Source organism: Pectinophora gossypiella, chromosome 1 (genome assembly GCF_024362695.1).
Source record: "Pectinophora gossypiella chromosome 1, ilPecGoss1.1, whole genome shotgun sequence".
Taxonomy (NCBI): Eukaryota; Metazoa; Arthropoda; class Insecta; order Lepidoptera; family Gelechiidae; genus Pectinophora; species Pectinophora gossypiella.
In genome coordinates this window covers 2,631,772-2,644,744 of record NC_065404.1, presented here as the reverse complement: position 1 = coordinate 2,644,744, position 12,973 = coordinate 2,631,772, and the positions used below count along the sequence as shown (strand labels likewise).

Here is a 12,973-nt window from a genome sequence, read left to right as displayed (position 1 = left end):
TCGCGGGAATTTGCTGCGTTGGTTCACATCGTATGTCTCGAATAGAAGCCAAAGAGTTGTTGTGAATGGCCACCAATCTGTATCTACAATAGTTACCTCCGGGGTCCCACAGGGCTCTATTCTCGGTCCGTTACTCTTTGACATTTTTATCAACGATATCAAACATTGTTTTAAGTACACCAAGTTTTCACTCTATGCTGATGATTTAAAGGTATTCAAGGCTATAAAAAGTGTTAATGATACGGCTTTGTTTCAGGAAGACTTAGACCGCATTAGCCTGTACTCTCAAAGAAATAAACTACAGTTCAGTATACAGAAATGTAACATCATCACTTTTACGAAAAAACAAAAAGTTATTATCTCAAACTACAAATTATGTGATGAAATACTGACCAGAGCGGATACCCTTCGGGATCTAGGTGTTATACTTGACACGAAATTACATCTTAATAATCATGTTGAAACCATTATTAACAAGGCGTTCCGTATGTACAGATTTGTGACCAGGTCGGCTACTAATTTCAAAAAGCCCTCTACTTATTTACACTTATTTAAAACTTTAGTCCGCCCGCAACTGGAATATGCATGCATTATTTGGGATCCATACTATGAAAAATATAAAGATAATATTGAAAGAATCCAGCGTAAGTTCTTGCGAACTTTGAACTATAAACTTTCCAACAAATTACGTTTGTCTTATACACAATTACTGACACGGTATAACTTGCCTACTCTCCTTTCTAGACGTATTCTTCTTCAAATGATGACATTACATTCTCTTTGTCACAACAACATTGACTGTATTGACCTCACAAATAAGTTAACTTATTCCGTACCAAGACGTGCGACACGGCGAGCGGCACGAAACTACCCATTCTTTGCGTTGGGTCACTGTCGCACAAACGCGGGTAAACGAGTGCCCCTGCGCCGGGTCGCACAACTTTATAATAGTCTTTTTATTAATTTAGACATATGTTACCTAAACGCCCCTAAGTTTAAGAGAGCTGTCATGGACAGCCTGCGACCTGAACCTAATTAATAATCCTTTTTTCTTCTTTTGACCTCTGCTAAGTTCTATCTAATGTGCAACTGGATGATAATGTCTTCTTCACAGAATTCTGTATAGTAATATGTGGATGTTGTTGTTGGCTGTACATATACCTAAACTGTTTAGTGCTAAGACTATAATGTAATGATTTTGTACTGCTGTTTTTCATCCCAAATAAAATAAAATAAAATAAAAATAAAAACACGAAATTACTATGGAATTTGTATGAAAAAGCAACCTGTGACGTCGTAGAAAAACGTGACGAAATGTCGCACTTATTATTACGAAAAAGAAACATCTGTCAGTCTTTATTTAGTAACAAATATTTCATAATTTATTTGACCTAGGAAACAACAATTCATAATAGTCATTTATAATTCATCGGTTTACCAAGTTGATTCACATTCCGTATCGATTCCAGACTCTAATGTTTTTCCATCAATGTTGAGGCGAGCCTCTAATAAAACAATAAGTGCCTATTGTTGTTGGTTCGTAATCATCATAAAACATTTGCAGGTGCTTTGCACACTATACCGTGACGTTTTACTGGTTTTTAATGCCAGTTCAGGGGTAGGTAAGTGGAAAATCACTTGAGGTTCTGTATTTTGTTGAGACATTTATGTTTCTATTGTTATAATATTACTCATGGATATCGAAGTAAATTTATATTTCTGTCTGCTTTACCCATCAATCGGGCATACACATAACAAAGCGTCAAATATGTACCCTCGAAGAGGTAGGCACATATGTAAAGTCTACACCCACTCTAGCTAATTGTCATTAAACGAACAAAAATCTTGGAACCACGTGATGTTAATTATCTATGATCCAAACATGACTTCAAACTCGAATTCAGTGGTTTAGAGTACAAGCCGGGATTTAAACTCGTGACACTATGATATAAGCATAGAATAAGGAATAAAACTATTACTACTACTGGCTACTCTCCGCTCCCCACCAGCATCTGAGCCAGGTTTACCTCACCCCCCCTTCGAACATAGTTTAGACTTGAATTGTATGGCGCCAGACATCACACACACAGATGCGCGTGTACGGTAACGTCAATGTGTGGTATCGGTGTAAAACGAAGTTGTTTGTATGAAGTGTCTGCGGTTGTGATTAAAGTCACGCGTTTGCCGAACTGGATTCCGGAATCGGCCATATCTACATACATAACACACATTATAAGAAAACTAGATTTTTAAACACATACTGCGTATTCTACATAACTGCATACATCAAAAAGCGAAGGCAATTCGGAATGAGAGCAATAATTCGTAATAACGACTTGGCATTGTCGCGACGGCACTAAACGCCGCGGAACATTCGTACGAGTGCATTGTAATTTATAACAGAAAGCACTGAGTATCGTACCCCATAGGAGAATGTAAAGATGCATTTTGTAACAGGCTGTTATGCAAATTACAGAAATGATAAAAACTTAGTTAATAAAGTACACCAACAAAAGTGTTGTTGTTAAAGGTATAACCGGATTCGAATCCCGGTAATATGTCCCCTATCACAAAAATCACTTTGTAATCCCTATTTTGGTTAGAACATTACAGGTTGATCTCCTGATTGTCCGAAAGCAAGATCACTGTCCCGATCCCGGTTACAATTTACTGATGTAAGTGAGTAATCGTTACATGAGCCATGTCAGGGGCCTTTGGCGGATCAATCATAACCCTGACACCAGGGTTGATGAGGCTGGTATTCCACTACAAAACCCACACGATAAGAGAAGAAGATAGGTATAACGACATTGTTCATGCCTTTATTTCACCCACTGTTGTGTTTGTCATAAATACTGTCATAAATAATTATATTGTATATCGTAGCCTTATAGTTAAAATCACATAAGCGCTTAATTGAAAAATCACATCCTGTTGTAATTTTATTTAACAGAACCTCGATTTTTTTCAATTAATTTCAATCCGGGTAAAACTTTAGACCACAAGTTTTTTTTTTTAATTTTTACCGAATTGAAACTAGCGTGTCTGTTGCGCGGTTTTGTTAACAGAAATCATACCGAACGCGTCTTTTCAAAAAGACGCTTATGTGGATTTCACTCTACGGCTATATAAACCATGTCAGGGGCCTTTGGCGGCTCAATAATAACCCTGAAACCAGGGTTGCTGAGGTTATCCACCTCACAACCCACACGATAGAAGAAGACTACGGCGACGTTATTGTGAGTTAATTACCTATTGCATTTGATAACCCTACCTTTTGAAAGGAAATGTAATGTGGCTATTTAGTAACTAATTAAAACGGATTACACACTCGTGAGGAGCTCGGTGGCGCAGCGGTAAACGCGCACGGTCTGCGATTGTTGAAGTTAAGCAACTTTCGCAAAGGCCGGTCATAGGATGGGTGACCACAAAAAAAAAGTTTTCATCTCGAGCTCCTCCGTGCTTCGGAAGGCACGTTAAGCCGTTGGTCCCGGCTGCATTAGCAGTCGTTAATAACCACCAATCCGCACTGGGCCCGCGTGATGGTTTAAGGCCCGATCTCCCTATCCATCCATGGGGAAGGCCCGTGTCCCAGCAGTGGGGACGTTAAAGGGCTGGTGTCACACACTCGTAAAGGTACATTTGATTTCATCATCTGTTTCAGATTAAGAATAGGCAAAATTACAAGATATAGGTTCATACCTACACACATTTTTATGTGTAATGTTTTTCTTGTTTTTGTCTTGCCAATCTTTTCTCATTCTTGGTTGATTGTATTGACACTCGGAGAAGCTTTTAATATTTAAAATATCTTTTTAGCTCTATCAAAAAATAAATGATGAACTTAGACAATAATTGAGGAGGAATTTATGTGTAACAATTTGTAAAACGACTTCTCTACTTCTGTTGTCATAAACCTTGTCCATTTCTCCAACACAAAATGCTAAACTAAAATTTATGGCAGATTAAATACCTACACGTAAAAGTTTATGCAGAAACGGAACGTCATCTCGCGTTTACGATGTCTGACACTAATGCCTCAACAAAAGTTTCCATTAATAATAAAAGCCACAGACATAAAATTCTTCATAATATTTATAAGCTGTAAAACTATAAGATGAGCAACCTTGCTTTCACTTTTATCATTACGATTCTTACAATTTCGCTCGAGTTGATTTATGAGTATGTAATATTTTTTAAATAATATAGAGCTATGAATAGCTTTTATACCTCTAGTTCGAGTAACGCGACCGCAAGTAGTGTGGTCTAGGGCATTTCATTGGTTAGAAAGTGAAGTGAAAATGTGACCTAGTAACTTGAAGCATGTAGTCGTAATTACCAGAAATTGGGGCGACATGCGGAATTATATATTTAAATGGGGTTTTTAGCATTGAGAATTTTCTAATATTTGCTTTCATTTGATAAATTGAGAACAAAATTGACAGCGTCTTAGTTATTTTTTATAATATATTCATCATTTATATTAAGTTAGATGGGTAGGTATATCGGGTGATAGTGAATTCGTAACGAATACTGAGGGGGATGATTCAGACCATGATTCTGAGTTGATATCAAGTGGAATTTTCCGTCGCAAAAGTATTAAACTGAAAGGTCTGAATCATCCATCAAAGTGTTTGTTACGATGTCACTTACACCCTGTATACCTTATTACCTACCCATCTAACTTAATATAAAATAAACACTTAGTTCGATTTCCTATAAAATACCAGTGGAAAACAAACAAATTATCTTTGATGTATAAGCTTATTATACTCGTAGTTTTACTAATGCTTTTCCATTACCCAAGCTAATTGACACGCCAGTTTCGATTTGTCTATTTCCAACATTCCACAAACTAGTACTGAAGTGGGACACGACCTTTACATTGTATCCATAATGAACCTATTAATTTGATACAAGACTTACTAATTGGGAGAAATTTTGATAAATCCCGGTTCTAAAGCGCCTCACATCGTAAACATAGACTTGATTGCCACGCACGATATTACGATGTCTATCAATTATACTGATGAAAGCCCGTAAAAGTGATCCATATGTGTAGTGCTACCAATATAATAGTTATGTCATCTATCGATTAAGAGACCCGAAGTCAAATACAAGAATAATATATTTTCTCAAACCGAATCTAAAATAGGAAAGAAAGAAAGAAAAAAAAAATTGAAAGTGGTTTTCTTATTCTCCTTATATGTATTATATTGTGTATATAGTGTATATATGTGTGTATGTTATATATATTTATATTATTTCTTTTTGTTTATTTATATTATTTCTTTAGATAGGTATATATTATTTATTATTCTTTTTTTTTGTTGTGTTGGTATCATTATATGTTTATTGCACCAGCCCGTGCTCCAATGAATAATCTTCTTTCATCCTAAGGTTGCCTGGCAGAAATTGCTGTTTAGCAATAAGGCCGCCTATTGTGCTTATGTTTTATTCGTATGTTTATGTCCTTTATATATGTTCTTGTGCAATAAAGTATTATTGATTGATTGATTGAAAAAATATTTATTCGGCATAACATAAATTAACATTACTTACTTAGAAGTAATAAAATTACTTAATAATTTTTATACTTAATGCCGAAACGGCTTCAGCTCAGCAAATGTCACAGCTTAGCTGTAGCTAGACTATGACGCTGATTTTCACCTGCAGCCGGTTGGGGGAAACCAAAAGACATTAAAACAAAAAACTGAGGTCTAAAGTCTATCGTTCAGAGAGGAAAGAAGCGCTTTAAAAATTGATCTAAGGACTTGAAATTGAGGGTCAACGTTATCATCAAGAAGTCCAAGAACCAACTAAACGGTCGACATATTTGGTTTTTACGGAAAATCGTCTAGACCCCAATCGAGACCATCGACGGTGATCGATGACACTGATTCAACGTCTGGCGTATGGTGTGGGCGTGGAAACGCCAGAGCCGTTAATTTTATATTTACGACAAAATGATAAATTTTACGCATTATCCAAATAATAAGCGTTTTATTAGGCATTTAGTTAAACGATCGTTTTCTACGATTGTGTAATGAAAGTTTTTGTGTGATATCACTGCTATAATCTTTTTATATAGAAGTTGGATTTTGTGGTTCATTTTATGTTTTGTTAATGGGATGTTAAGTGGTGAACACTCAGATACTGTAAAGGGTTGGATAAACATTACGAGTTTGATCCATTTTAGAGTTTTAATAGTGTTAAATGTAGATAATATTAACTTTATATTTCGATCGATCTCTGGTACTGGACTTGCAAGACGATATGACAATGTATAGGTACATACAGGGTGTTTCCAAAAATAGGCCAGCCGGGTCCGCATGACAAGCGCGCCGCGCTCGCGCTCGCGCACTTCGATCAAGAGCCGTTTGACGTCCATCTACGTAGATAGCATTCGTATCGTTGGTCCAAGCGCTCGATATAAATTGCGCCGCGCGCGGCGCGGTTGTCATGCGGACCCGGCAGGTCAAGAGCAATCTAAACCGGCGAGCGTGCATAAAGACTTTCATGAGAGTCTTCTTCTATCATGTGGGTTGTGAGGTGGAGTGCCAAGCCGCCAAAGGCCCCTGACATGGCTCATGTAACGACAACTTACATCAGTAAGTAGTAACCGGGACCAACGGCTTAACGTGCCTTCCAAAGCACGGATCATCTTACTTTTTGGACAATCAGGTGATCAGCCTGTAATGTCCTAACCAAACTAGGGATCACAAAGTGATTTTTGTGATATGTCCCCACCGAGATTCGAACCCGGGACCTCCGGATCGTAAGTCCAACGCTCAACCACTGGACCACGGAGGCCGTTTTCGGCCGAGATTGGAAGGAGCAAAAGTGACGTGTCAGGACCTTACCACAGAGTGAAATAGGCGTGATTTTAGGTATATGCGATAATTATTGTCATTTTTGTTCTTTCAGTTGTTCATCCTACCGGGCCTGCACCCGCGCAGACTAAGAGTTCTCCCCGAATTCAAACGCCGAGGTTTACAGCCTCTGGTCTGCGTGTTGGCTGCTAAAACCTGCATTATCATGGAGCTGGTACTGACCCATTTCTGTGTCGGAAGCGAAACCTATCCTTTTGGGACTAAGGTAAAAATTATATTGTTATCATAGAAAACTGTTTCCGAAAGAACATTAACCCGTTAGCTCTGATCTGACTATTATTGACTATTATTTACGTATTACTCTTATTGTATGAGCCATGTCACGCTATTGTCGACTCAATAATGAGCCGGATATCAAGGGTTGGTAAATAACCCATATGAGATGATGAAGGATCAAGATTGGGAAGTCATAAAGATAATTTTGGAAGAAAATGAATACGCCGAGTTTTAAACTCGCTAACACAGTTGGTTTGACCATTAGTACACGGGGATATGGCTCACCACCTATCTGGTTGGTCTACCTGATGTGAAGCGTGTTTAGTTCATCTTGCGACGGATGTGTACCTCTGACTCTCGATACGAAGTCCTACTATGGTTACAATGAACCGTACGATAACAGGTGTTAATTTCATCGCTCATATTTGAATATTATAAATATAATCAGCGTGCTTAGCACCGTAAGCACGCGACTCTTTCTCGCAGCGACAGAGATCATCTGTCTCTTTCTGTGCAGTACTGTGAGAGAGGGACGGGTGACGTATATCGAAGCGAGAAAGAGTCGCGCGCTTACGGTGCTAAGCCCGCAGGTATGCATAATTATCTCACTTGTCTCTACTCTTGAACCTACCTCAAGGGTTGCTTCTAGTAGGTATGTGGCATTTCATTTGAGTCTAGCTCCTTGCTACTGATATTAGTTGGTAGTTAAGTCATTAATTAATATTCGCTGTAGGATGTCGAAAGCTTGGTATTATGTATATTTTGACATTAGGCTCGTAGCCTGGAATCTGCTCTGAATTATGTGCAATAAATCACATTGTTATTAGCTTTTCGAGTTTGAAAGTTGATTGTATTGGTGTCTCTGAAGATGATCGAGGTTTGTTTAGCCTTAGTATTCTTGTTTACGAGCAATATATTCTAGCTACAACAGACGCATTTTTTTTACACGACTGCGGCGAAGTAAAGCGGATTATTTGTTTAACCGCTATGTATGTGTGTATGTGCGTCTGTTTCCATCTAACTTCTGAACCATTTATCAGAATTTAACAAATGACGTCACTATTTTGTTGTTTCATACTTTTTAAAGCGCGATTTTTCCGTAGTCGAGTTTTAGTTTCAAAACTTATATTTTTTGTAAAGGAAAACAAATTTCGGCTAAGGAGCGGAAACAAACATGATAATTTTATTGGTCGACTTGTGTATTTAACATGTAGGAAATGGTCTTTGCAGTATACATTATGAGATCATTACAATACGTAATTAATGCAGATATTGCGTATGCATATATAATATGTTTAAACCTAACAAGACTCAGATTTCCAGACGCAATAGTAAAACAACGGGGATTATGGTTTTTTTTAATACCTCTATTCCTCTTTGCCACAAGAACGGTTAACCAGTCAATCCTCTTCCCGAGCATCGAAGTCTTATAACTTAAAGTAAACAATAACATCATAATACGAGTCTACAACGCTCAGTACAGGTAAGCTCTGTTCAAAGCGATGTATTCTAAGTGTTATCGGGTTGGATAAAAACGATTGTGTACACAAGAGCTTAATGTAAGACGGGATGTAGTCACAGAGAGGCTTTGTAAGGCAGAAGACAAGTACAAGGACTCTGTGGCATGGAATTTTAATAATATTGTACAGGAAAAAGCATTGTTTAGTCGGGTCAATAAACCTAATAAATTGTTTGTAAACTTACATGTAGATGTTTGCTATCTTCAGATATTCGCTTGATATCGAAGTGTGGTGTTAAAGTAATCAATTATCAGTTAGCGCTTTAAATCTCCCGCTCTTCCTATATCCATTCCCATAAGTACATCCATTCATTCGTCCAACGACCCATTTCGCTCTCTTCCGATTGCTGCTTCAAGTGTGCGTACGGACATTATAACATATTGTGTTAAAAAATCATAAAAAAACTACCTAAGTGACCTTCTCCAGCTTCTAAACTTCACCGTGAACAAGTAAAAAGAGGCGCCCCTCAGGAACAGTATTTCAACCAAGGGAAGTTCAGAGCCTCATCACACGTGAGTCCGTTTCCCTTTTCCATCTTTTAAAGTGCTCACAACCCGACAAGGCAACCTTTTGGATTTACAGTCGTGAGCTATCGAAATCATTAACATGTGGGATAGGGCAATAGAGATTATAATGGGTTGTGAAGTAAGCAGTACATTATAAACTTAATTGCTACATGACCTGACTTCATATAATAGGCCCTCAAATCCGCTAGTCTAGCAGTTTAAGGTTTAAAATAATCTTAATAATTTATAATACAAGAGCATGTTTGACTTTTTCAATTGTAGGTACCCCTTCGATGATTCAGGCGTGATGTATTTTACAAGGAATTTACAACAGCCGCCGTGGTCCAGTGGCTAAGCGTTGTGCTCACGATCCAGAGATCCCGGATTCAAATCCCGGTGGGGACAAATCACAAAAATCACTTTGTGATCCCTAGTTTGGTTAGGACATTACAGGCTAATCACCTGATTGTCTGAAATTATGACGATCCGTGCTTCGGAAGGCACGTTAAACCGTTGGTCCCGGTTACTACTTATTGATGTAAGTATGTAATCGTTACATGAGCCATATCAGGGGCCCTTTGGCGGCTCGTAATAACCTTGACAACAGGGTTGATGAGGTTGGTATTCCACCTAACAACCCTCACGATAGAAGAGAAGAATTCAATGTTCGTAAACAGTATAAATCGCTTAAACAACTTGCTCTGGGATAAATCGCCAAAAACAAATTGAATCCACATAATTTTATGTATTGGTGTAGATGCCAAATAATAAGATAGACAGTTGGTATTGTCTGGCTGAAACTAGAGTAACATCAATTTGAAAACGTTAATGAAATGAAAAGTTAAGCAAAGCTCTCCGAAAAGCTAGCATTCGTCTATGCAACTTGCTAATTTCGCAAAGTGCTCACTTCCTTTAGCTCTACAGCTTATACTTGAGACTATCTCGTTCATATTTGCATCCTTTTTGAAGTTTCTTACAAATCTTACTCAATTTACAGCTTCAATATAACTGGTTTTATATTGACTTTTAGGATAAGTTTCTAAGTTGTAGGTATGTCGTGGCCAGATCATAGAATTGACCATTTCATGAAATGATCGACCATTTCATGAAATGGTCGTATTTCATGAAATGGCCAACTTCAACTGACCATATCGTTTAAACGTCAGCGTTTAATGATATTTCCATCCACGTTTGGCCATATCATTAATGTAGGGTGTCCATGATAAGTGGTGTAATAAAAACGCGAAATAAGGTAGGAAATAATGTATTACTCTAGTACAAAGTACAAAAATGTTTAAACGTCAATTAAAAATTTAAAAGTCATTTTCGATTAACGGAGTGTTGATGTAGTTGACATATACGCCGTAACTGCATCTCGCTTTGAAGTCGTCGTCATATTTTTTGACACTATTTCATGCCATTGGTCATCATTCAGTATACTTTTCGTGTGTAAGATAAACATACTGGCGGCGTAGGGGTGGCCCAAGGGCCACCCCCGCCGCACCCTAACCTACCGTTATGCCTTGTAAAAATTATAAAAAAAAGGATTATGATAATTTAAATTATGACAAAAACATTTATGCGTTTTAATAGAATCCCGTTTCAAGTAGTTAATGCCATCTGCGGCATATCTACAATAAGTCACGTCAAAAAAAGAAACTTTACGGATAGTAGGATCGTCTATATTTTTCTTTTTTAAAATTAATATCTCTTCATTCGCAGTTTTAATTATATCATATTTTGAAATCCAATAATAGTCCATTGATTTACGTAGCGTGGTCACTCGACCTTCATTATTTGCCATATAACCTAAAAATAAAAATAAAGTTGCTGTCTACTGTTAATACGAGTTTTTCTTTTCACCTTAGTGTCAAAACATTGCTTCACTGCACTTTTATCTTGTATTTGCTCATTATTATTCGTATTATTCGCGTTCACACAAGAATAATTATTGTCCGCCGCCATTATGCAAAACATAAACAAAGCGACACCAGCGCCACTACCGGTGGATAATGTTACTATTTTACGATATGATCGCTAACGTTTGGCCATATCATGAAGTAATCATGCATTTAGTTGGTCATATCGTTAAACGTTTTGTGTTCATTGATCTGGCCAAACCACATCATGATGTGGCCAACGAATGTTGTTCTATTTCATGAAATACGACCATTTCATGAAATGGTCGATCATTTCATGAAATGATCAATTCTATGATATGGCCACGATAGGTACAAAATAAAATAGGAATATAATAACACGCAATTATGTATTCAATAATTGAACACCAACAATATAAAATAAACAAATACATATTTTTTAAATAAATACTTCTTTTTTTCTTTATTTAAGGAGTTTTATCTTACAAAAAGAAGAAATTTTATGGCACTCCGTAGTGACTTCTTTCGATTCTACAACTTACACAAACTAAAAACAACTTCAACTAATACAATAATGTTTAGGCTTAAAACAAACTGTTCATCCCCTTCTCTTCAAGCCCACCATTACAGTTTTTTGTACAGTGCCATTGCTTCTCCCGACAATGGGAAAGACAAAGCACTGTTACAGCCCCCCACCTGATAAATATTACTGTAACTATCTAGCAGCTGTGAAAATAAATACTTCATTAAATCCCATTTATGTACTAGACTGAAACTGCTCCATATAAACAGATAAGCCCAAAAATTTAAGATCCATTCTTTTAATTTATAGGTACTTAAAAACATCGAAGAAAAATTTTAAATATTTTATGTAAATTTCATCAAATAGAGCGACTTTTCTATAGTTTATTTACCCATAGTTTCCCGAACTCATTGCTAGAAATTAATGATCATCTACGTGGGTGGGTAAATTTATCTTTTTTTTGGTTGACGTAGATCAAATTATAAAAAAATATTCGCCACTTGTATCAATAAACACTAAATAAAAACAAACAAACTATATAAATACTAAACTTTATAACTATAGTATCTTGTAATAAGCAAGCATGCATACCAAATTATTATTTTTATAATGCTGTCTGTAAAAGTTTATATATGTATTGCTGTATGTGTACCTACCTAAATAAATAAATAAAAAAATAAGTGTACGTTATACGCCTAGGTTGTATGGTGGAAACTCAGGCGTAGAGGTCTAAATAAATAGGCACGTGTAACTAAATTAAACCAGAACAGATAGATAGTGACAAATAATCAAATCAAGGGCAAAATAGCAGTGTAGTCGAGTTCACACGGCATGACTTGTCATTTCTGTGCTTCTGTTTGATCTAATGAAATTAACAGTTCGCTCTCAACTATTCGGCTCTAATAAGCTGTACGCATAGTAAATGTTTGAGGTTTACCCGGTTATTATCATAATTATAATACAAAATACCGGGTTCTTTCCGCGTTAAATCAGGAATATGAGACTCTCGATATGTCGACACTGTTGCAAGTTGCATGATCAAGGGATGACTTATGACCCGTGAACCCGGTATTATGTGCTTCAAATACAGGGTGTTAGAGACATCGTAACGAATACTGAGGGGAATGATTCAGACCATGATTCTGAGTTAATATCAAGTGGAATTTTCCGTCGCAAAATTCCTGATTTTTTTAGTTTTTTAAAATTCTTTCAAATCTATACTTTTGCGATAGAAAGTCCTACTTACACCCCGTACAAGTACGTACAGCTAGCTGGCCGACAAGTAGGTATGGGTGTTGAGACACCGTAAGGAATACTGTGGGGAATGATTCAGACCATGATTCTAAGTCGATATCAAGTGTAATTTGCTGTCGGAAATTCCATGAACATTTTAGTGTATTTTTTTAATTATTTTCAGTTCCACACTTTTGCGAAG

General features: G+C 36.9%; 1 protein-coding gene and 1 non-coding gene across 2 annotated transcripts in view; both read right to left on the bottom strand.

Moving 5' to 3' along the window:
* LOC126376100 (insulin-like growth factor-binding protein complex acid labile subunit) overlaps nt 1-12,973 on the bottom strand; it is a 265,800-nt gene that overhangs the window by 219,928 nt on the left and 32,899 nt on the right. The window lies entirely within an intron of this gene.
* Trnav-uac (transfer RNA valine (anticodon UAC)) lies at nt 6,742-6,813 on the bottom strand. Its single transcript has one exon. It is a non-coding gene; the product is annotated as a tRNA-Val (tRNA).